Below are 15,663 nucleotides of genomic sequence, written 5' to 3'. Positions count from 1 at the left end.
TGCGGACTCGAAATCTGGGCCACCTATTCCGTCAAAGTTGGTTATTGTGGTTGGATCGAACTTAATATCGTCCCTACCAGTTAAGATTTGCGCAACGCCGGAAGCACATTCCCAAATAGTGCTTATTTTTTTACATTTTACTATCGTGTGCAGCACCGAGTCGGGGCCGTTGGCGCAAAAACGACATGCTGTTTCCGTGTAGGGGACAAAGTTGGTCATATCACCTCGAGTAGGTAAATCATTCCATATTACTCTGTAGTTGAAAGTTTTTTGGGCGTTGGAGAGAATTGCGTTGTGTACTCTGGGCCATGTCGACCGCTCTGGTGGAGTCAAATACAACTGCGGGGCACTTTCGCGTATGATACGCTGGTATATTTTTTTAACCTTTCCGCTTACGATCTCTTTCAGTGAGATACGGTGCTTTCTGATTATTTCGAGCATATGCTCATAATAAATAGATGGGGAGGTGGCATGCGGTATACGATTATCAATCTGGATGCCGAGGAGGTTGGACAGTTGGTGACCGATTTGGTGTTCCATCGTGCGGTTTTGTCACGACCAAAGCTTGTTTTCTAATTTGTCCCTGCAAAATGGGGTCAAAGGTTTTAAATAAAACAAATCCGCATACACGGGAATATTGATTATGTCATAACCGCCGTAATCTCTGGGTCTTTGAAGAACTTCGATGTCTGCGAACGTATTATTACTCGTCAAAATGTACCTTTCAATTGTCCTGTTTATGGTCTCGGCTGTCTTGGTCGTTATGGGCTGGCTGAAGGCGTTGTATGAAATTAAAGGGAGTAATTTACTTCGAACCAATATGCACTTGGCATCAAAGGTGGAATGTACTTTTTTAAGGCGGGTCGCTTCTTTTTTGAGGTTTTCTAACGGTCGTGCCCAACTTATGGTAGGGTCGTAAGTTCCTATTGTTGTTCCTAATAATTGGAGGTGAGAGTTTGTCCACTGTATTGGTGGCAGTTGCGTCGTGGTATTTGGTTTGATTTCTGGGGTAAGGCCTTTGGATTTTGAGATATTGATTTTTAGGCCAGAGGCTTCGCTGAAATCATCCAGTAGTTTAAAAGTCTTTTCGGCGGAGTACGCATCTTTGAGGGTGAAGGTGGTGTCGTCTGCATACGCGACGCATTTTGTACAATACTTTGGGGTGGGACCCAAACCGTCTATTTCGACCGAGCTATTAATTGCGCATATTAGGGGTTCCACTGCCAATATGAAAAGGTATAAACTTAGCGGGTCTCCTTGTCTGACTCCTTTTTTTAAATGAAAAGGTTCAGATAAAAAACCGTTGTTGATTATCCTGGATTTCGCGTCAGAATACAAGTTTTTAACGGCAAGTAGGAAGCGAGAAGGAAAATGCATTCGTTCAAGCACCTTAAAAAGCCATGCGTGGTTGATTGAATCGAAGGCTTTTAAGAAGTCAATCGATATGAACAAATGGTTTTGGCCTTCATTTCTACTTTTTTCATACAGATCGCGAATCTTGATGATGGCGTCGTGGATCGATTTGTGGGGTTTTGCAAATTGGTTCTGGTGCGTAATATTGTTTAGTTTGCTTTTTAAACGGTTAGTTAAAATTTTCGTGTAAAGTTTTAGATCGCAATTCAATAGCGATATTGGGCGGTAATTGCTGAGGTCATTTGTAGGCCCTTTCTTATGGATTAAAGTTATAACCCCTTCTTTGTTTGAATTAGTCGTACTTGCGTCCCTAAACCACGTTTTGATTATTTCAAGCAAGCCACCACCTATGATGTCACAACATTGGACGTAAAACTCAATGCTGAGACCATCTGGGCCAGGTGTTTTGCCTTTTTTCATTTGTGTTAGTGCGGTGAATATTTCTTGGTCGCTAATTTCAGCGTCTAACGTCTCTCTTTCATAGGGCGATAAATGGGCCTTTAAATGTTTCAAGAAAACACGTTGTTTCTCTTCAGACGTTACTTCTTTCGAGTAAAGTTTGTTATAAAATTTACGGGTTTCTTTTAATATCGATGGGGACGAAATGTGCTTTACACCTTCCGAGTCGGTTACTTCGGTAATTCGGGTTGACTTCCTATCTTGCATGAATCTTTGAAAAAATTGCTTGGTCGGAGTATCCAAGTTTCTTTGCAAACTTTTACGCAATTTCTTATCAGCGGCTTTTCGTTGGAAATCAGCCAATGACTTTTTGGCGGCTAGGTAATCGTCGTAATTACATTTTGCTTGGGATAATCGTTCACAAACTAATTTATAATCGTTTTCAAGGCGAGTTTCTTCTTCCCTAGTTTCTTGCGCGATTTCTCTCGTGATTTCGATTATCAGATCTTTTATCCTGTTTTTAATTTCCACCCACCATGCGGATAAGTCTGGAATGAGTAAGGGGTGAAGGGTACGCCAGAGGGGCAATCTTTCTTCAAGCGTTTTGCGAAATTTGACGTTTTGAAAGACGTTTACATTATTTTTCCAGACTCCGCGGCCTCTTTTTTCTAGGGCGAAAGAAACGCAATTTGCTAGTAACATTTTGTGATCGGAGAGAGGGTTTTCCATCGTTTGCAGACCGTCAACTTTTATTTGTTGGGATACATAAAAACGATCGATTCTAGATTTTGATGAACCGCTTTGCCATGTAAAATCTACATCACCATTTTGGGTTTGGTCATAGGGATCGTTGAGATCAAAAGCTTGGGTGAAGTTTTGGAGCTCTATTTTCGTTTTCGTTCTAGTACTTCGCTTTTTGTGTGGGAGGGAAGCGATCTCGCTCTGGATCTCGTCTTTGTGATGGCATCCACTCACAAATGTGATTCCAAATTTTGCAGTTGATGATCATAAGGTTTGGCCACAGCATTGCCGCGGCTCTTAACAAATTTTCTTCGACTCATTATATGCTCCCGCACACGGAAATCTTTAGTAAAAGGCGAAAGATTTACACGTTGAATGCGCTGAAGCCAGAGTGGCTTCTGGCTTGCCCACTTACGACACTATACCGAACGTTTTGACTACAGTTTGTGGTTGGCCGTTTTAAACGTTTAACGACACACTGTGACTTGAACTACTTATTTAGACTCGTTCCGTTCATTATGATTTGCTTTCGTAAAGAGTGAAGGTCTGCGTGCTGCAAGCAGACGTCTGGAGTATAAGCAACATAGGAATTCCACGGAATTCTTCAGATATTGCCTCAATCGTCTCTGTAAGAGCCGAAAGGGCGGGGTATTGGGTATAGTTTTCAACTAGCAATAACCGCGCCTCGGAAGTTCCTCATCAGCTACGGTATCGCCTCTGCGCAAAGCTGCAAGATCAAGGAGATTGATAAGAATATTGAGCAGGTAGATTCTCAAATTTGTGGAGCGATGGAAACGTAGATCGGTTCGGTTGGCTGATATAAAAGCGTTTTGAACAGGTAACACCTTGAAAGTCTTTGTGATGGCATCCACTCACAAATGTGATTCCAAATTTTGCAGTTGATGATCATAAGGTTTGGCCACAGCATTGCCGCGGCTCTTAACAAATTTTCTTCGACTCATTATATGCTCCCGCACACGAAAATCTTTAGTAAAAGGCGAAAGATTTACACGTTGAATGCGCTGAAGCCAGAGTGGCTTCTGGCTTGTCCACTTACGACACTATACCGAACGTTTTGACTACAGTTTGTGGTTGGCCGTTTTAAACGTTTAACGACACACTGTGACTTGAACTACTTATTTAGACTCGTTCCGTTCATTATGATTTGCTTTCGTAAAGAGTGAAGGTCTGCGTGCTGCAAGCAGTCGTCTGGAGTATAAGCAACATAGGAATTCCACGGAATTCTTCAGATATTGCCTCAATCGTCTCTGTAAGAGCCGAAAGGGCGGGGTATTGGGTATAGTTTTCAACTAGCAATAACCGCGCCTCGGAAGTTCCTCATCAGCTACGGTATCGCCTCTGCGCAAAGCTGCACGATCAAGGAGATTGATAAGAATATTCAGCAGGTAGATTCTCAAATTTGTGGAGCGATGGAAACGTAGATCGGTTCGGTTGGCTGATATAAAAGCGTTTTGAACAGGTAACACCTTGAAAGTCTTTGTGATGGCATCCACTCACAAATGTGATTCCAAATTTTGCAGTTGATGATCATAAGGTTTGGCCACAGCATTGCCGCGGCTCTTAACAAATTTTCTTCGACTCATTATATGCTCCCGCACACGAAAATCTTTAGTAAAAGGCGAAAGATTTACACGTTGAATGCGCTGAAGCCAGAGTGGCTTCTGGCTTGTCCACTTACGACACTATACCGAACGTTTTGACTACAGTTTGTGGTTGGCCGTTTTAAACGTTTAACGACACACTGTGACTTGAACTACTTATTTAGACTCGTTCCGTTCATTATGATTTGCTTTCGTAAAGAGTGAAGGTCTGCGTGCTGCAAGCAGTCGTCTGGAGTATAAGCAACATAGGAATTCCACGGAATTCTTCAGATATTGCCTCAATCGTCTCTGTAAGAGCCGAAAGGGCGGGGTATTGGGTATAGTTTTCAACTAGCAATAACCGCGCCTCGGAAGTTCCTCATCAGCTACGGTATCGCCTCTGCGCAAAGCTGCAAGATCAAGGAGATTGATAAGAATATTCAGCAGGTAGATTCTCAAATTTGTTGAGCGATGGAACCGTAGATCGGTTCGGTTGGTTGATATAAAAGCGTTTTGAACAGGTAACACCTTGAAAGTCTTTGCGATGGCATCCACTCACAAATGTGATTCCAAATTTTGCAGTTGATGATCATAAGGTTTGGCCACAGCATTGCCGCGGCTCTTAACAAATTTTCTTCGACTCATTATATGCTCCCGCACACGGAAATCTTTAGTAAAAGGCGAAAGATTTACACGTTGAATGCGCTGAAGCCAGAGTGGCTTCTGGCTTGTCCACTTACGACACTATACCGAACGTTTTGACTACAGTTTGTGGTTGGCCGTTTTAAACGTTTAACGACACACTGTGACTTGAACTACTTATTTAGACTCGTTCCGTTCATTATGATTTGCTTTCGTAAAGAGTGAAGGTCTGCGTGCTGCAAGCAGTCGTCTGGAGTATAAGCAACATAGGAATTCCACGGAATTCTTCAGATATTGCCTCAATCGTCTCTGTAAGAGCCGAAAGGGCGGGGTATTGGGTATAGTTTTCAACTAGCAATAACCGCGCCTCGGAAGTTCTTCATCAGCTACGGTATCGCCTCTGCGCAAAGCTGCACGATCAAGGAGATTGATAAGAATATTCAGCAGGTAGATTCTCAAATTTGTTGAGCGATGGAACCGTAGATCGGTTCGGTTGGCTGATATAAAAGCGTTTTGAACAGGTAACACCTTGAAAGTCTTTGTGATGGCATCCACTCACAAATGTGATTCCAAATTTTGCAGTTGATGATCATAAGGTTTGGCCACAGCATTGCCGCGGCTCTTAACAAATTTTCTTCGACTCATTATATATGCTCCCGCACACGGAAATTTTTAGTAAAAGGCGAAAGATTTACACGTTGAATGCGCTGAAGCCAGAGTGGCTTCTGGCTTGTCCACTTACGACACTATACCGAACGTTTTGACTACAGTTTGTGGTTGGCCGTTTTAAACGTTTAACGACACACTGTGACTTGAACTACTTATTTAGACTCGTTCCGTTCATTATGATTTGCTTTCGTCAAGAGTGAAGGTCTGCGTGCTGCAAGCAGTCGTCTGGAGTATAAGCAACATAGGAATTCCACGGAATTCTTCAGATATTGCCTCAATCGTCTCTGTAAGAGCCGAAAGGGCGGGGTATTGGGTATAGTTTTCAACTAGCAATAACCGCGCCACGGAAGTTCCTCATCAGCTACGGTATCGCCTCTGCGCAAAGCTGCACGATCAAGGAGATTGATAAGAATATTCAGCAGGTAGATTCTCAAATTTGTGGAGCGATGGAAACGTAGATCGGTTCGGTTGGCTGATATAAAAGCGTTTTGAACAGGTAACACCTTGAAAGTCTTTGTGATGGCATCCACTCACAAATGTGATTCCAAATTTTGCAGTTGATGATCATAAGGTTTGGCCACAGCATTGCCGCGGCTCTTAACAAATTTTCTTCGACTCATTATATGCTCCCGCACACGGAAATCTTTAGTAAAAGGCGAAAGATTTACACGTTGAATGCGCTGAAGCCAGAGTGGCTTCTGGCTTGTCCACTTACGACACTATACCGAACGTTTTGACTACAGTTTGTGGTTGGCCGTTTTAAACGTTTAACGACACACTGTGACTTGAACTACTTATTTAGACTCGTTCCGTTCATTATGATTTGCTTTCGTAAAGAGTGAAGGTCTGCGTGCTGCAAGCAGTCGTCTGGAGTATAAGCAACATAGGAATTCCACGGAATTCTTCAGATATTGCCTCAATCGTCTCTGTAAGAGCCGAAAGGGCGGGATATTGGGTATAGTTTTCAACTAGCAATAACCGTGCCTCTGAAGTTCCTCATCAGCTAAGGTATCGCCTCTGCGCAAAGCTGCAAGATCAAGGAGATTGATAAGAATATTCAGCAGGTAGATTCTCAAATTTGTGGAGCGATGGAAACGTAGATCGGTTCGGTTGGCTGATATAAAAGCGTTTTGAACAGGTAACACCTTGAAAGTCTTTGTGATGGCATCCACTCACAAATGTGATTCCAAATTTTGCAGTTGATGATCATAAGGTTTGGCCACAGCATTGCCGCGGCTCTTAACAAATTTTCTTCGACTCATTATATGCTCCCGCACTCGGAAATCTTTAGTAAAAGGCGAAAGATTTACACGTTGAATGCGCTGAAGCCATAGAGTGGCTTCTGGCTTGTCCACTTACGACACTATACCGAACGTTTTGACTACAGTTTGTGGTTGGCCGTTTTAAACGTTTAACGACACACTGTGACTTGAACTACTTATTTAGACTCGTTCCGTTCATTATGATTTGCTTTCGTCAAGAGTGAAGGTCTGCGTGCTGCAAGCAGTCGTCTGGAGTATAAGCAACTTAGGAATTCCACGGAATTCTTCAGATATTGCCTCAATCGTCTCTGTAAGAGCCGAAAGGGCGGGGTATTGGGTATAGTTTACAACTAGCAATAACCGCGCCTCGGAAGTTCCTCATCAGCTACGGTATCGCCTCTGCGCAAAGCTGCAAGATCAAGGAGATTGATAAGAATATTCAGCAGGTAGATTCTCAAATTTGTGGAGCGATGGAACCGTAGATCGGTTCGGTTGGTTGATATAAAAGCGTTTTGAACAGGTAACACCTTGAAAGTCTTTGTGATGGCATCCACTCACAAATGTGATTCCAAATTTTGCAGTTGATGATCATAAGGTTTGGCCACAGCATTGCCGCGGCTCTTAACAAATTTTCTTCGACTCATTATATGCTCCCGCACACGAAAATCTTTAGTAAAAGGCGAAAGATTTACACGTTGAATGCGCTGAAGCCAGAGTGGCTTCTGGCTTGTCCACTTACGACACTATACCGAACGTTTTGACTACAGTTTGTGGTTGGCCGTTTTAAACGTTTAACGACACACTGTGACTTGAACTACTTATTTAGACTCGTTCCGTTCATTATGATTTGCTTTCGTAAAGAGTGAAGGTCTGCGTGCTGCAAGCAGTCGTCTGGAGTATAAGCAACATAGGAATTCCACGGAATTCTTCAGATATTGCCTCAATCGTCTCTGTAAGAGCCGAAAGGGCGGGGTATTGGGTATAGTTTTCAACTAGCAATAACCGCGCCTCGGAAGTTCTTCATCAGCTACGGTATCGCCTCTGCGCAAAGCTGCACGATCAAGGAGATTGATAAGAATATTCAGCAGGTAGATTCTCAAATTTGTTGAGCGATGGAACCGTAGATCGGTTCGGTTGGCTGATATAAAAGCGTTTTGAACAGGTAACACCTTGAAAGTCTTTGTGATGGCATCCACTCACAAATGTGATTCCAAATTTTGCAGTTGATGATCATAAGGTTTGGCCACAGCATTGCCGCGGCTCTTAACAAATTTTCTTCGACTCATTATATATGCTCCCGCACACGGAAATCTTTAGTAAAAGGCGAAAGATTTACACGTTGAATGCGCTGAAGCCAGAGTGGCTTCTGGCTTGTCCACTTACGACACTATACCGAACGTTTTGACTACAGTTTGTGGTTGGCCGTTTTAAACGTTTAACGACACACTGTGTCTTGAACTACTTATTTAGACTCATTCCGTTCATTATGATTTGCTTTCGTCAAGAGTGAAGGTCTGCGTGCTTCAAGCAGTCGTCTGGAGTATAAGCAACATAGGAATTCCACGGAATTCTTCAGATATTGCCTCAATCGTCTCTGTAAGAGCCGAAAGGGCGGGGTATTGGGTATAGTTTTCAACTAGCAATAACCGCGCCTCGGAAGTTCCTCATCAGCTACGGTATCGCCTCTGCGCAAAGCTGCACGATCAAGGAGATTGATAAGAATATTCAGCAGGTAGATTCTCAAATTTGTGGAGCGATGGAAACGTAGATCGGTTCGGTTGGCTGATATAAAAGCGTTTTGAACAGGTAACACCTTGAAAGTCTTTGTGATGGCATCCACTCACAAATGTGATTCCAAATTTTGCAGTTGATGATCATAAGGTTTGGCCACAGCATTGCCGCGGCTCTTAACAAATTTTCTTCGACTCATTATATGCTCCCGCACACGGAAATCTTTAGTAAAAGGCGAAAGATTTACACGTTGAATGCGCTGAAGCCAGAGTGGCTTCTGGCTTGTCCACTTACGACACTATACCGAACGTTTTGACTACAGTTTGTGGTTGGCCGTTTTAAACGTTTAACGACACACTGTGACTTGAACTACTTATTTAGACTCGTTCCGTTCATTATGATTTGCTTTCGTAAAGAGTGAAGGTCTGCGTGCTGCAAGCAGTCGTCTGGAGTATAAGCAACATAGGAATTCCACGGAATTCTTCAGATATTGCCTCAATCGTCTCTGTAAGAGCCGAAAGGGCGGGGTATTGGGTATAGTTTTCAACTAGCAATAACCGCGCCTCGGAAGTTCCTCATCAGCTACGGTATCGCCTCTGCGCAAAGCTGCAAGATCAAGGAGATTGATAAGAATATTCAGCAGGTAGATTCTCAAATTTGTGGAGCGATGGAAACGTAGATCGGTTCGGTTGGCTGATATAAAAGCGTTTTGAACAGGTAACACCTTGAAAGTCTTTGTGATGGCATCCACTCACAAATGTGATTCCAAATTTTGCAGTTGATGATCATAAGGTTTGGCCACAGCATTGCCGCGGCTCTTAACAAATTTTCTTCGACTCATTATATGCTCCCGCACACGAAAATCTTTAGTAAAAGGCGAAAGATTTACACGTTGAATGCGCTGAAGCCAGAGTGGCTTCTGGCTTGTCCACTTACGACACTATACCGAACGTTTTGACTACAGTTTGTGGTTGGCCGTTTTAAACGTTTAACGACACACTGTGACTTGAACTACTTATTTAGACTCGTTCCGTTCATTATGATTTGCTTTCGTAAAGAGTGAAGGTCTGCGTGCTGCAAGCAGTCGTCTGGAGTATAAGCAACATAGGAATTCCACGGAATTCTTCAGATATTGCCTCAATCGTCTCTGTAAGAGCCGAAAGGGCGGGGTATTGGGTATAGTTTTCAACTAGCAATAACCGTGCCTCTGAAGTTCCTCATCAGCTAAGGTATCGCCTCTGCGCAAAGCTGCACGATCAAGGAGATTGATAAGAATATTCAGCAGGTAGATTCTCAAATTTGTGGAGCGATGGAAACGTAGATCGGTTCGGTTGGCTGATATAAAAGCGTTTTGAACAGGTAACACCTTGAAAGTCTTTGTGATGGCATCCACTCACAAATGTGATTCCAAATTTTCCAGTTGATGATCATAAGGTTTGGCCACAGCATTGCCGCGGCTCTTAACAAATTTTCTTCGACTCATTATATGCTCCCGCACTCGGAAATCTTTAGTAAAAGGCGAAAGATTTACACGTTGAATGCGCTGAAGCCATAGAGTGGCTTCTGGCTTGTCCACTTACGACACTATACTGAACGTTTTGACTACAGTTTGTGGTTGGCCGTTTTAAACGTTTAACGACACACTGTGACTTGAACTACTTATTTAGACTCGTTCCGTTCATTATGATTTGCTTTCGTCAAGAGTGAAGGTCTGCGTGCTGCAAGCAGTCGTCTGGAGTATAAGCAACATAGGAATTCCACGGAATTCTTCAGATATTGCCTCAATCGTCTCTGTAAGAGCCGAAAGGGCGGGGTATTGGGTATAGTTTTCAACTAGCAATAACCGCGCCTCGGAAGTTCCTCATCAGCTACGGTATCGCCTCTGCGCAAAGCTGCAAGATCAAGGAGATTGATAAGAATATTCAGCAGGTAGATTCTCAAATTTGTGGAGCGATGGAAACGTAGATCGGTTCGGTTGGCTGATATAAAAGCGTTTTGAACAGGTAACACCTTGAAAGTCTTTGTGATGGCATCCACTCACAAATGTGATTCCAAATTTTGCAGTTGATGATCATAAGGTTTGGCCACAGCATTGCCGCGGCTCTTAACAAATTTTCTTCGACTCATTATATGCTCCCGCACACGAAAATCTTTAGTAAAAGGCGAAAGATTTACACGTTGAATGCGCTGAAGCCAGAGTGGCTTCTGGCTTGTCCACTTACGACACTATACCGAACGTTTTGACTACAGTTTGTGGTTGGCCGTTTTAAACGTTTAACGACACACTGTGACTTGAACTACTTATTTAGACTCGTTCCGTTCATTATGATTTGCTTTCGTAAAGAGTGAAGGTCTGCGTGCTGCAAGCAGTCGTCTGGAGTATAAGCAACATAGGAATTCCACGGAATTCTTCAGATATTGCCTCAATCGTCTCTGTAAGAGCCGAAAGGGCGGGGTATTGGGTATAGTTTTCAACTAGCAATAACCGTGCCTCTGAAGTTCCTCATCAGCTAAGGTATCGCCTCTGCGCAAAGCTGCACGATCAAGGAGATTGATAAGAATATTCAGCAGGTAGATTCTCAAATTTGTGGAGCGATGGAAACGTAGATCGGTTCGGTTGGCTGATATAAAAGCGTTTTGAACAGGTAACACCTTGAAAGTCTTTGTGATGGCATCCACTCACAAATGTGATTCCAAATTTTCCAGTTGATGATCATAAGGTTTGGCCACAGCATTGCCGCGGCTCTTAACAAATTTTCTTCGACTCATTATATGCTCCCGCACTCGGAAATCTTTAGTAAAAGGCGAAAGATTTACACGTTGAATGCGCTGAAGCCATAGAGTGGCTTCTGGCTTGTCCACTTACGACACTATACCGAACGTTTTGACTACAGTTTGTGGTTGGCCGTTTTAAACGTTTAACGACACACTGTGACTTGAACTACTTATTTAGACTCGTTCCGTTCATTATGATTTGCTTTCGTCAAGAGTGAAGGTCTGCGTGCTGCAAGCAGTCGTCTGGAGTATAAGCAACATAGGAATTCCACGGAATTCTTCAGATATTGCCTCAATCGTCTCTGTAAGAGCCGAAAGGGCGGGGTATTGGGTATAGTTTTCAACTAGCAATAACCGCGCCTCGGAAGTTCCTCATCAGCTACGGTATCGCCTCTGCGCAAAGCTGCAAGATCAAGGAGATTGATAAGAATATTCAGCAGGTAGATTCTCAAATTTGTGGAGCGATGGAAACGTAGATCGGTTCGGTTGGCTGATATAAAAGCGTTTTGAACAGGTAACACCTTGAAAGTCTTTGTGATGGCATCCACTCACAAATGTGATTCCAAATTTTGCAGTTGATGATCATAAGGTTTGGCCACAGCATTGCCGCGGCTCTTAACAAATTTTCTTCGACTCATTATATATGCTCCCGCACACGGAAATCTTTAGTAAAAGGCGAAAGATTTACACGTTGAATGCGCTGAAGCCAGAGTGGCTTCTGGCTTGTCCACTTACGACACTATACCGAACGTTTTGACTACAGTTTGTGGTTGGCCGTTTTAAACGTTTAACGACACACTGTGTCTTGAACTACTTATTTAGACTCATTCCGTTCATTATGATTTGCTTTCGTCAAGAGTGAAGGTCTGCGTGCTTCAAGCAGTCGTCTGGAGTATAAGCAACATAGGAATTCCACGGAATTCTTCAGATATTGCCTCAATCGTCTCTGTAAGAGCCGAAAGGGCGGGGTATTGGGTATAGTTTTCAACTAGCAATAACCGCGCCTCGGAAGTTCCTCATCAGCTACGGTATCGCCTCTGCGCAAAGCTGCACGATCAAGGAGATTGATAAGAATATTCAGCAGGTAGATTCTCAAATTTGTGGAGCGATGGAAACGTAGATCGGTTCGGTTGGCTGATATAAAAGCGTTTTGAACAGGTAACACCTTGAAAGTCTTTGTGATGGCATCCACTCACAAATGTGATTCCAAATTTTGCAGTTGATGATCATAAGGTTTGGCCACAGCATTGCCGCGGCTCTTAACAAATTTTCTTCGACTCATTATATGCTCCCGCACACGGAAATCTTTAGTAAAAGGCGAAAGATTTACACGTTGAATGCGCTGAAGCCAGAGTGGCTTCTGGCTTGTCCACTTACGACACTATACCGAACGTTTTGACTACAGTTTGTGGTTGGCCGTTTTAAACGTTTAACGACACACTGTGACTTGAACTACTTATTTAGACTCGTTCCGTTCATTATGATTTGCTTTCGTAAAGAGTGAAGGTCTGCGTGCTGCAAGCAGTCGTCTGGAGTATAAGCAACATAGGAATTCCACGGAATTCTTCAGATATTGCCTCAATCGTCTCTGTAAGAGCCGAAAGGGCGGGGTATTGGGTATAGTTTTCAACTAGCAATAACCGCGCCTCGGAAGTTCCTCATCAGCTACGGTATCGCCTCTGCGCAAAGCTGCAAGATCAAGGAGATTGATAAGAATATTCAGCAGGTAGATTCTCAAATTTGTGGAGCGATGGAAACGTAGATCGGTTCGGTTGGCTGATATAAAAGCGTTTTGAACAGGTAACACCTTGAAAGTCTTTGTGATGGCATCCACTCACAAATGTGATTCCAAATTTTGCAGTTGATGATCATAAGGTTTGGCCACAGCATTGCCGCGGCTCTTAACAAATTTTCTTCGACTCATTATATGCTCCCGCACACGAAAATCTTTAGTAAAAGGCGAAAGATTTACACGTTGAATGCGCTGAAGCCAGAGTGGCTTCTGGCTTGTCCACTTACGACACTATACCGAACGTTTTGACTACAGTTTGTGGTTGGCCGTTTTAAACGTTTAACGACACACTGTGACTTGAACTACTTATTTAGACTCGTTCCGTTCATTATGATTTGCTTTCGTAAAGAGTGAAGGTCTGCGTGCTGCAAGCAGTCGTCTGGAGTATAAGCAACATAGGAATTCCACGGAATTCTTCAGATATTGCCTCAATCGTCTCTGTAAGAGCCGAAAGGGCGGGGTATTGGGTATAGTTTTCAACTAGCAATAACCGTGCCTCTGAAGTTCCTCATCAGCTAAGGTATCGCCTCTGCGCAAAGCTGCACGATCAAGGAGATTGATAAGAATATTCAGCAGGTAGATTCTCAAATTTGTGGAGCGATGGAAACGTAGATCGGTTCGGTTGGCTGATATAAAAGCGTTTTGAACAGGTAACACCTTGAAAGTCTTTGTGATGGCATCCACTCACAAATGTGATTCCAAATTTTCCAGTTGATGATCATAAGGTTTGGCCACAGCATTGCCGCGGCTCTTAACAAATTTTCTTCGACTCATTATATGCTCCCGCACTCGGAAATCTTTAGTAAAAGGCGAAAGATTTACACGTTGAATGCGCTGAAGCCATAGAGTGGCTTCTGGCTTGTCCACTTACGACACTATACCGAACGTTTTGACTACAGTTTGTGGTTGGCCGTTTTAAACGTTTAACGACACACTGTGACTTGAACTACTTATTTAGACTCGTTCCGTTCATTATGATTTGCTTTCGTCAAGAGTGAAGGTCTGCGTGCTGCAAGCAGTCGTCTGGAGTATAAGCAACATAGGAATTCCACGGAATTCTTCAGATATTGCCTCAATCGTCTCTGTAAGAGCCGAAAGGGCGGGGTATTGGGTATAGTTTTCAACTAGCAATAACCGCGCCTCGGAAGTTCCTCATCAGCTACGGTATCGCCTCTGCGCAAAGCTGCAAGATCAAGGAGATTGATAAGAATATTCAGCAGGTAGATTCTCAAATTTGTGGAGCGATGGAAACGTAGATCGGTTCGGTTGGCTGATATAAAAGCGTTTTGAACAGGTAACACCTTGAAAGTCTTTGTGATGGCATCCACTCACAAATGTGATTCCAAATTTTGCAGTTGATGATCATAAGGTTTGGCCACAGCATTGCCGCGGCTCTTAACAAATTTTCTTCGACTCATTATATGCTCCCGCACACGAAAATCTTTAGTAAAAGGCGAAAGATTTACACGTTGAATGCGCTGAAGCCAGAGTGGCTTCTGGCTTGTCCACTTACGACACTATACCGAACGTTTTGACTACAGTTTGTGGTTGGCCGTTTTAAACGTTTAACGACACACTGTGACTTGAACTACTTATTTAGACTCGTTCCGTTCATTATGATTTGCTTTCGTAAAGAGTGAAGGTCTGCGTGCTGCAAGCAGTCGTCTGGAGTATAAGCAACATAGGAATTCCACGGAATTCTTCAGATATTGCCCCAATCGTCTCTGTAAGAGCCGAAAGGGCGGGGTATTGGGTATAGTTTTCAACTAGCAATAACCGTGCCTCTGAAGTTCCTCATCAGCTAAGGTATCGCCTCTGCGCAAAGCTGCACGATCAAGGAGATTGATAAGAATATTCAGCAGGTAGATTCTCAAATTTGTGGAGCGATGGAAACGTAGATCGGTTCGGTTGGCTGATATAAAAGCGTTTTGAACAGGTAACACCTTGAAAGTCTTTGTGATGGCATCCACTCACAAATGTGATTCCAAATTTTCCAGTTGATGATCATAAGGTTTGGCCACAGCATTGCCGCGGCTCTTAACAAATTTTCTTCGACTCATTATATGCTCCCGCACTCGGAAATCTTTAGTAAAAGGCGAAAGATTTACACGTTGAATGCGCTGAAGCCATAGAGTGGCTTCTGGCTTGTCCACTTACGACACTATACCGAACGTTTTGACTACAGTTTGTGGTTGGCCGTTTTAAACGTTTAACGACACACTGTGACTTGAACTACTTATTTAGACTCGTTCCGTTCATTATGATTTGCTTTCGTCAAGAGTGAAGGTCTGCGTGCTGCAAGCAGTCGTCTGGAGTATAAGCAACTTAGGAATTCCACGGAATTCTTCAGATATTGCCTCAATCGTCTCTGTAAGAGCCGAAAGGGCGGGGTATTGGGTATAGTTTACAACTAGCAATAACCGCGCCTCGGAAGTTCCTCATCAGCTACGGTATCGCCTCTGCGCAAAGCTGCAAGATCAAGGAGATTGATAAGAATATTCAGCAGGTAGATTCTCAAATTTGTGGAGCGATGGAACCGTAGATCGGTTCGGTTGGTTGATATAAAAGCGTTTTGAACAGGTAACACCTTGAAAGTCTTTGTGATGGCATCCACTCACAAATGTGATTCCAAATTTTG

General features: G+C 43.2%; 40 non-coding genes across 40 annotated transcripts; all 40 read right to left on the bottom strand.

The window, feature by feature from the left end:
• Window positions 1–2,828: 2,828 nt before the first annotated feature.
• On the bottom strand, window positions 2,829–2,948 carry LOC143447702 (U5 spliceosomal RNA). Its single transcript, XR_013114249.1, has one exon. It is a non-coding gene; the product is annotated as a U5 spliceosomal RNA (small nuclear RNA).
• Window positions 2,949–3,142: 194 nt separating this feature from the next.
• On the bottom strand, window positions 3,143–3,282 carry LOC143447659 (U4 spliceosomal RNA). The gene has a single exon (XR_013114207.1). It is a non-coding gene; the product is annotated as a U4 spliceosomal RNA (small nuclear RNA).
• A 188-nt stretch (window positions 3,283–3,470) lies between these two features.
• LOC143447844 (U5 spliceosomal RNA) lies at window positions 3,471–3,590 on the bottom strand. Its single transcript, XR_013114388.1, has one exon. It is a non-coding gene; the product is annotated as a U5 spliceosomal RNA (small nuclear RNA).
• Window positions 3,591–3,784: 194 nt separating this feature from the next.
• LOC143447658 (U4 spliceosomal RNA) lies at window positions 3,785–3,924 on the bottom strand. The gene has a single exon (XR_013114206.1). It is a non-coding gene; the product is annotated as a U4 spliceosomal RNA (small nuclear RNA).
• Window positions 3,925–4,112: 188 nt separating this feature from the next.
• Window positions 4,113–4,232, bottom strand: LOC143447843 (U5 spliceosomal RNA). Its single transcript, XR_013114387.1, has one exon. It is a non-coding gene; the product is annotated as a U5 spliceosomal RNA (small nuclear RNA).
• A 194-nt stretch (window positions 4,233–4,426) lies between these two features.
• LOC143447657 (U4 spliceosomal RNA) lies at window positions 4,427–4,566 on the bottom strand. Its single transcript, XR_013114205.1, has one exon. It is a non-coding gene; the product is annotated as a U4 spliceosomal RNA (small nuclear RNA).
• A 188-nt stretch (window positions 4,567–4,754) lies between these two features.
• LOC143447700 (U5 spliceosomal RNA) lies at window positions 4,755–4,874 on the bottom strand. Its single transcript, XR_013114247.1, has one exon. It is a non-coding gene; the product is annotated as a U5 spliceosomal RNA (small nuclear RNA).
• A 194-nt stretch (window positions 4,875–5,068) lies between these two features.
• On the bottom strand, window positions 5,069–5,208 carry LOC143447675 (U4 spliceosomal RNA). Its single transcript, XR_013114222.1, has one exon. It is a non-coding gene; the product is annotated as a U4 spliceosomal RNA (small nuclear RNA).
• Window positions 5,209–5,396: 188 nt separating this feature from the next.
• On the bottom strand, window positions 5,397–5,518 carry LOC143447852 (U5 spliceosomal RNA). The gene has a single exon (XR_013114393.1). It is a non-coding gene; the product is annotated as a U5 spliceosomal RNA (small nuclear RNA).
• Window positions 5,519–5,712: 194 nt separating this feature from the next.
• LOC143447676 (U4 spliceosomal RNA) lies at window positions 5,713–5,852 on the bottom strand. Its single transcript, XR_013114223.1, has one exon. It is a non-coding gene; the product is annotated as a U4 spliceosomal RNA (small nuclear RNA).
• Window positions 5,853–6,040: 188 nt separating this feature from the next.
• Window positions 6,041–6,160, bottom strand: LOC143447699 (U5 spliceosomal RNA). Its single transcript, XR_013114246.1, has one exon. It is a non-coding gene; the product is annotated as a U5 spliceosomal RNA (small nuclear RNA).
• A 194-nt stretch (window positions 6,161–6,354) lies between these two features.
• LOC143447685 (U4 spliceosomal RNA) lies at window positions 6,355–6,494 on the bottom strand. Its single transcript, XR_013114232.1, has one exon. It is a non-coding gene; the product is annotated as a U4 spliceosomal RNA (small nuclear RNA).
• Window positions 6,495–6,682: 188 nt separating this feature from the next.
• LOC143447861 (U5 spliceosomal RNA) lies at window positions 6,683–6,802 on the bottom strand. The gene has a single exon (XR_013114402.1). It is a non-coding gene; the product is annotated as a U5 spliceosomal RNA (small nuclear RNA).
• Window positions 6,803–6,998: 196 nt separating this feature from the next.
• Window positions 6,999–7,138, bottom strand: LOC143447667 (U4 spliceosomal RNA). Its single transcript, XR_013114215.1, has one exon. It is a non-coding gene; the product is annotated as a U4 spliceosomal RNA (small nuclear RNA).
• Window positions 7,139–7,326: 188 nt separating this feature from the next.
• On the bottom strand, window positions 7,327–7,446 carry LOC143447842 (U5 spliceosomal RNA). The gene has a single exon (XR_013114386.1). It is a non-coding gene; the product is annotated as a U5 spliceosomal RNA (small nuclear RNA).
• A 194-nt stretch (window positions 7,447–7,640) lies between these two features.
• LOC143447674 (U4 spliceosomal RNA) lies at window positions 7,641–7,780 on the bottom strand. Its single transcript, XR_013114221.1, has one exon. It is a non-coding gene; the product is annotated as a U4 spliceosomal RNA (small nuclear RNA).
• Window positions 7,781–7,968: 188 nt separating this feature from the next.
• LOC143447828 (U5 spliceosomal RNA) lies at window positions 7,969–8,090 on the bottom strand. The gene has a single exon (XR_013114373.1). It is a non-coding gene; the product is annotated as a U5 spliceosomal RNA (small nuclear RNA).
• A 194-nt stretch (window positions 8,091–8,284) lies between these two features.
• LOC143447655 (U4 spliceosomal RNA) lies at window positions 8,285–8,424 on the bottom strand. The gene has a single exon (XR_013114204.1). It is a non-coding gene; the product is annotated as a U4 spliceosomal RNA (small nuclear RNA).
• A 188-nt stretch (window positions 8,425–8,612) lies between these two features.
• Window positions 8,613–8,732, bottom strand: LOC143447698 (U5 spliceosomal RNA). Its single transcript, XR_013114245.1, has one exon. It is a non-coding gene; the product is annotated as a U5 spliceosomal RNA (small nuclear RNA).
• A 194-nt stretch (window positions 8,733–8,926) lies between these two features.
• LOC143447653 (U4 spliceosomal RNA) lies at window positions 8,927–9,066 on the bottom strand. The gene has a single exon (XR_013114202.1). It is a non-coding gene; the product is annotated as a U4 spliceosomal RNA (small nuclear RNA).
• Window positions 9,067–9,254: 188 nt separating this feature from the next.
• Window positions 9,255–9,374, bottom strand: LOC143447841 (U5 spliceosomal RNA). The gene has a single exon (XR_013114385.1). It is a non-coding gene; the product is annotated as a U5 spliceosomal RNA (small nuclear RNA).
• Window positions 9,375–9,568: 194 nt separating this feature from the next.
• LOC143447684 (U4 spliceosomal RNA) lies at window positions 9,569–9,708 on the bottom strand. The gene has a single exon (XR_013114231.1). It is a non-coding gene; the product is annotated as a U4 spliceosomal RNA (small nuclear RNA).
• A 188-nt stretch (window positions 9,709–9,896) lies between these two features.
• LOC143447859 (U5 spliceosomal RNA) lies at window positions 9,897–10,016 on the bottom strand. The gene has a single exon (XR_013114400.1). It is a non-coding gene; the product is annotated as a U5 spliceosomal RNA (small nuclear RNA).
• Window positions 10,017–10,212: 196 nt separating this feature from the next.
• On the bottom strand, window positions 10,213–10,352 carry LOC143447652 (U4 spliceosomal RNA). Its single transcript, XR_013114201.1, has one exon. It is a non-coding gene; the product is annotated as a U4 spliceosomal RNA (small nuclear RNA).
• A 188-nt stretch (window positions 10,353–10,540) lies between these two features.
• LOC143447840 (U5 spliceosomal RNA) lies at window positions 10,541–10,660 on the bottom strand. The gene has a single exon (XR_013114384.1). It is a non-coding gene; the product is annotated as a U5 spliceosomal RNA (small nuclear RNA).
• A 194-nt stretch (window positions 10,661–10,854) lies between these two features.
• Window positions 10,855–10,994, bottom strand: LOC143447683 (U4 spliceosomal RNA). Its single transcript, XR_013114230.1, has one exon. It is a non-coding gene; the product is annotated as a U4 spliceosomal RNA (small nuclear RNA).
• Window positions 10,995–11,182: 188 nt separating this feature from the next.
• LOC143447858 (U5 spliceosomal RNA) lies at window positions 11,183–11,302 on the bottom strand. Its single transcript, XR_013114399.1, has one exon. It is a non-coding gene; the product is annotated as a U5 spliceosomal RNA (small nuclear RNA).
• A 196-nt stretch (window positions 11,303–11,498) lies between these two features.
• Window positions 11,499–11,638, bottom strand: LOC143447651 (U4 spliceosomal RNA). Its single transcript, XR_013114200.1, has one exon. It is a non-coding gene; the product is annotated as a U4 spliceosomal RNA (small nuclear RNA).
• Window positions 11,639–11,826: 188 nt separating this feature from the next.
• LOC143447827 (U5 spliceosomal RNA) lies at window positions 11,827–11,948 on the bottom strand. Its single transcript, XR_013114372.1, has one exon. It is a non-coding gene; the product is annotated as a U5 spliceosomal RNA (small nuclear RNA).
• Window positions 11,949–12,142: 194 nt separating this feature from the next.
• LOC143447650 (U4 spliceosomal RNA) lies at window positions 12,143–12,282 on the bottom strand. The gene has a single exon (XR_013114199.1). It is a non-coding gene; the product is annotated as a U4 spliceosomal RNA (small nuclear RNA).
• A 188-nt stretch (window positions 12,283–12,470) lies between these two features.
• Window positions 12,471–12,590, bottom strand: LOC143447697 (U5 spliceosomal RNA). Its single transcript, XR_013114244.1, has one exon. It is a non-coding gene; the product is annotated as a U5 spliceosomal RNA (small nuclear RNA).
• A 194-nt stretch (window positions 12,591–12,784) lies between these two features.
• LOC143447649 (U4 spliceosomal RNA) lies at window positions 12,785–12,924 on the bottom strand. The gene has a single exon (XR_013114198.1). It is a non-coding gene; the product is annotated as a U4 spliceosomal RNA (small nuclear RNA).
• A 188-nt stretch (window positions 12,925–13,112) lies between these two features.
• LOC143447839 (U5 spliceosomal RNA) lies at window positions 13,113–13,232 on the bottom strand. Its single transcript, XR_013114383.1, has one exon. It is a non-coding gene; the product is annotated as a U5 spliceosomal RNA (small nuclear RNA).
• A 194-nt stretch (window positions 13,233–13,426) lies between these two features.
• LOC143447682 (U4 spliceosomal RNA) lies at window positions 13,427–13,566 on the bottom strand. Its single transcript, XR_013114229.1, has one exon. It is a non-coding gene; the product is annotated as a U4 spliceosomal RNA (small nuclear RNA).
• Window positions 13,567–13,754: 188 nt separating this feature from the next.
• On the bottom strand, window positions 13,755–13,874 carry LOC143447857 (U5 spliceosomal RNA). The gene has a single exon (XR_013114398.1). It is a non-coding gene; the product is annotated as a U5 spliceosomal RNA (small nuclear RNA).
• A 196-nt stretch (window positions 13,875–14,070) lies between these two features.
• Window positions 14,071–14,210, bottom strand: LOC143447648 (U4 spliceosomal RNA). Its single transcript, XR_013114197.1, has one exon. It is a non-coding gene; the product is annotated as a U4 spliceosomal RNA (small nuclear RNA).
• A 188-nt stretch (window positions 14,211–14,398) lies between these two features.
• LOC143447838 (U5 spliceosomal RNA) lies at window positions 14,399–14,518 on the bottom strand. Its single transcript, XR_013114382.1, has one exon. It is a non-coding gene; the product is annotated as a U5 spliceosomal RNA (small nuclear RNA).
• Window positions 14,519–14,712: 194 nt separating this feature from the next.
• Window positions 14,713–14,852, bottom strand: LOC143447686 (U4 spliceosomal RNA). Its single transcript, XR_013114233.1, has one exon. It is a non-coding gene; the product is annotated as a U4 spliceosomal RNA (small nuclear RNA).
• Window positions 14,853–15,040: 188 nt separating this feature from the next.
• On the bottom strand, window positions 15,041–15,160 carry LOC143447856 (U5 spliceosomal RNA). Its single transcript, XR_013114397.1, has one exon. It is a non-coding gene; the product is annotated as a U5 spliceosomal RNA (small nuclear RNA).
• Window positions 15,161–15,356: 196 nt separating this feature from the next.
• Window positions 15,357–15,496, bottom strand: LOC143447665 (U4 spliceosomal RNA). The gene has a single exon (XR_013114213.1). It is a non-coding gene; the product is annotated as a U4 spliceosomal RNA (small nuclear RNA).
• Window positions 15,497–15,663: the final 167 nt, after the last annotated feature.

The sequence above is a fragment of the Clavelina lepadiformis genome, chromosome 2, assembly GCF_947623445.1.
Source record: "Clavelina lepadiformis chromosome 2, kaClaLepa1.1, whole genome shotgun sequence".
Classification (NCBI taxonomy): Eukaryota; Metazoa; Chordata; class Ascidiacea; order Aplousobranchia; family Clavelinidae; genus Clavelina; species Clavelina lepadiformis.
The sequence above is the reverse complement of the archived record's forward strand: the minus strand, read 5'-3'. Positions and strand labels throughout refer to the sequence as shown.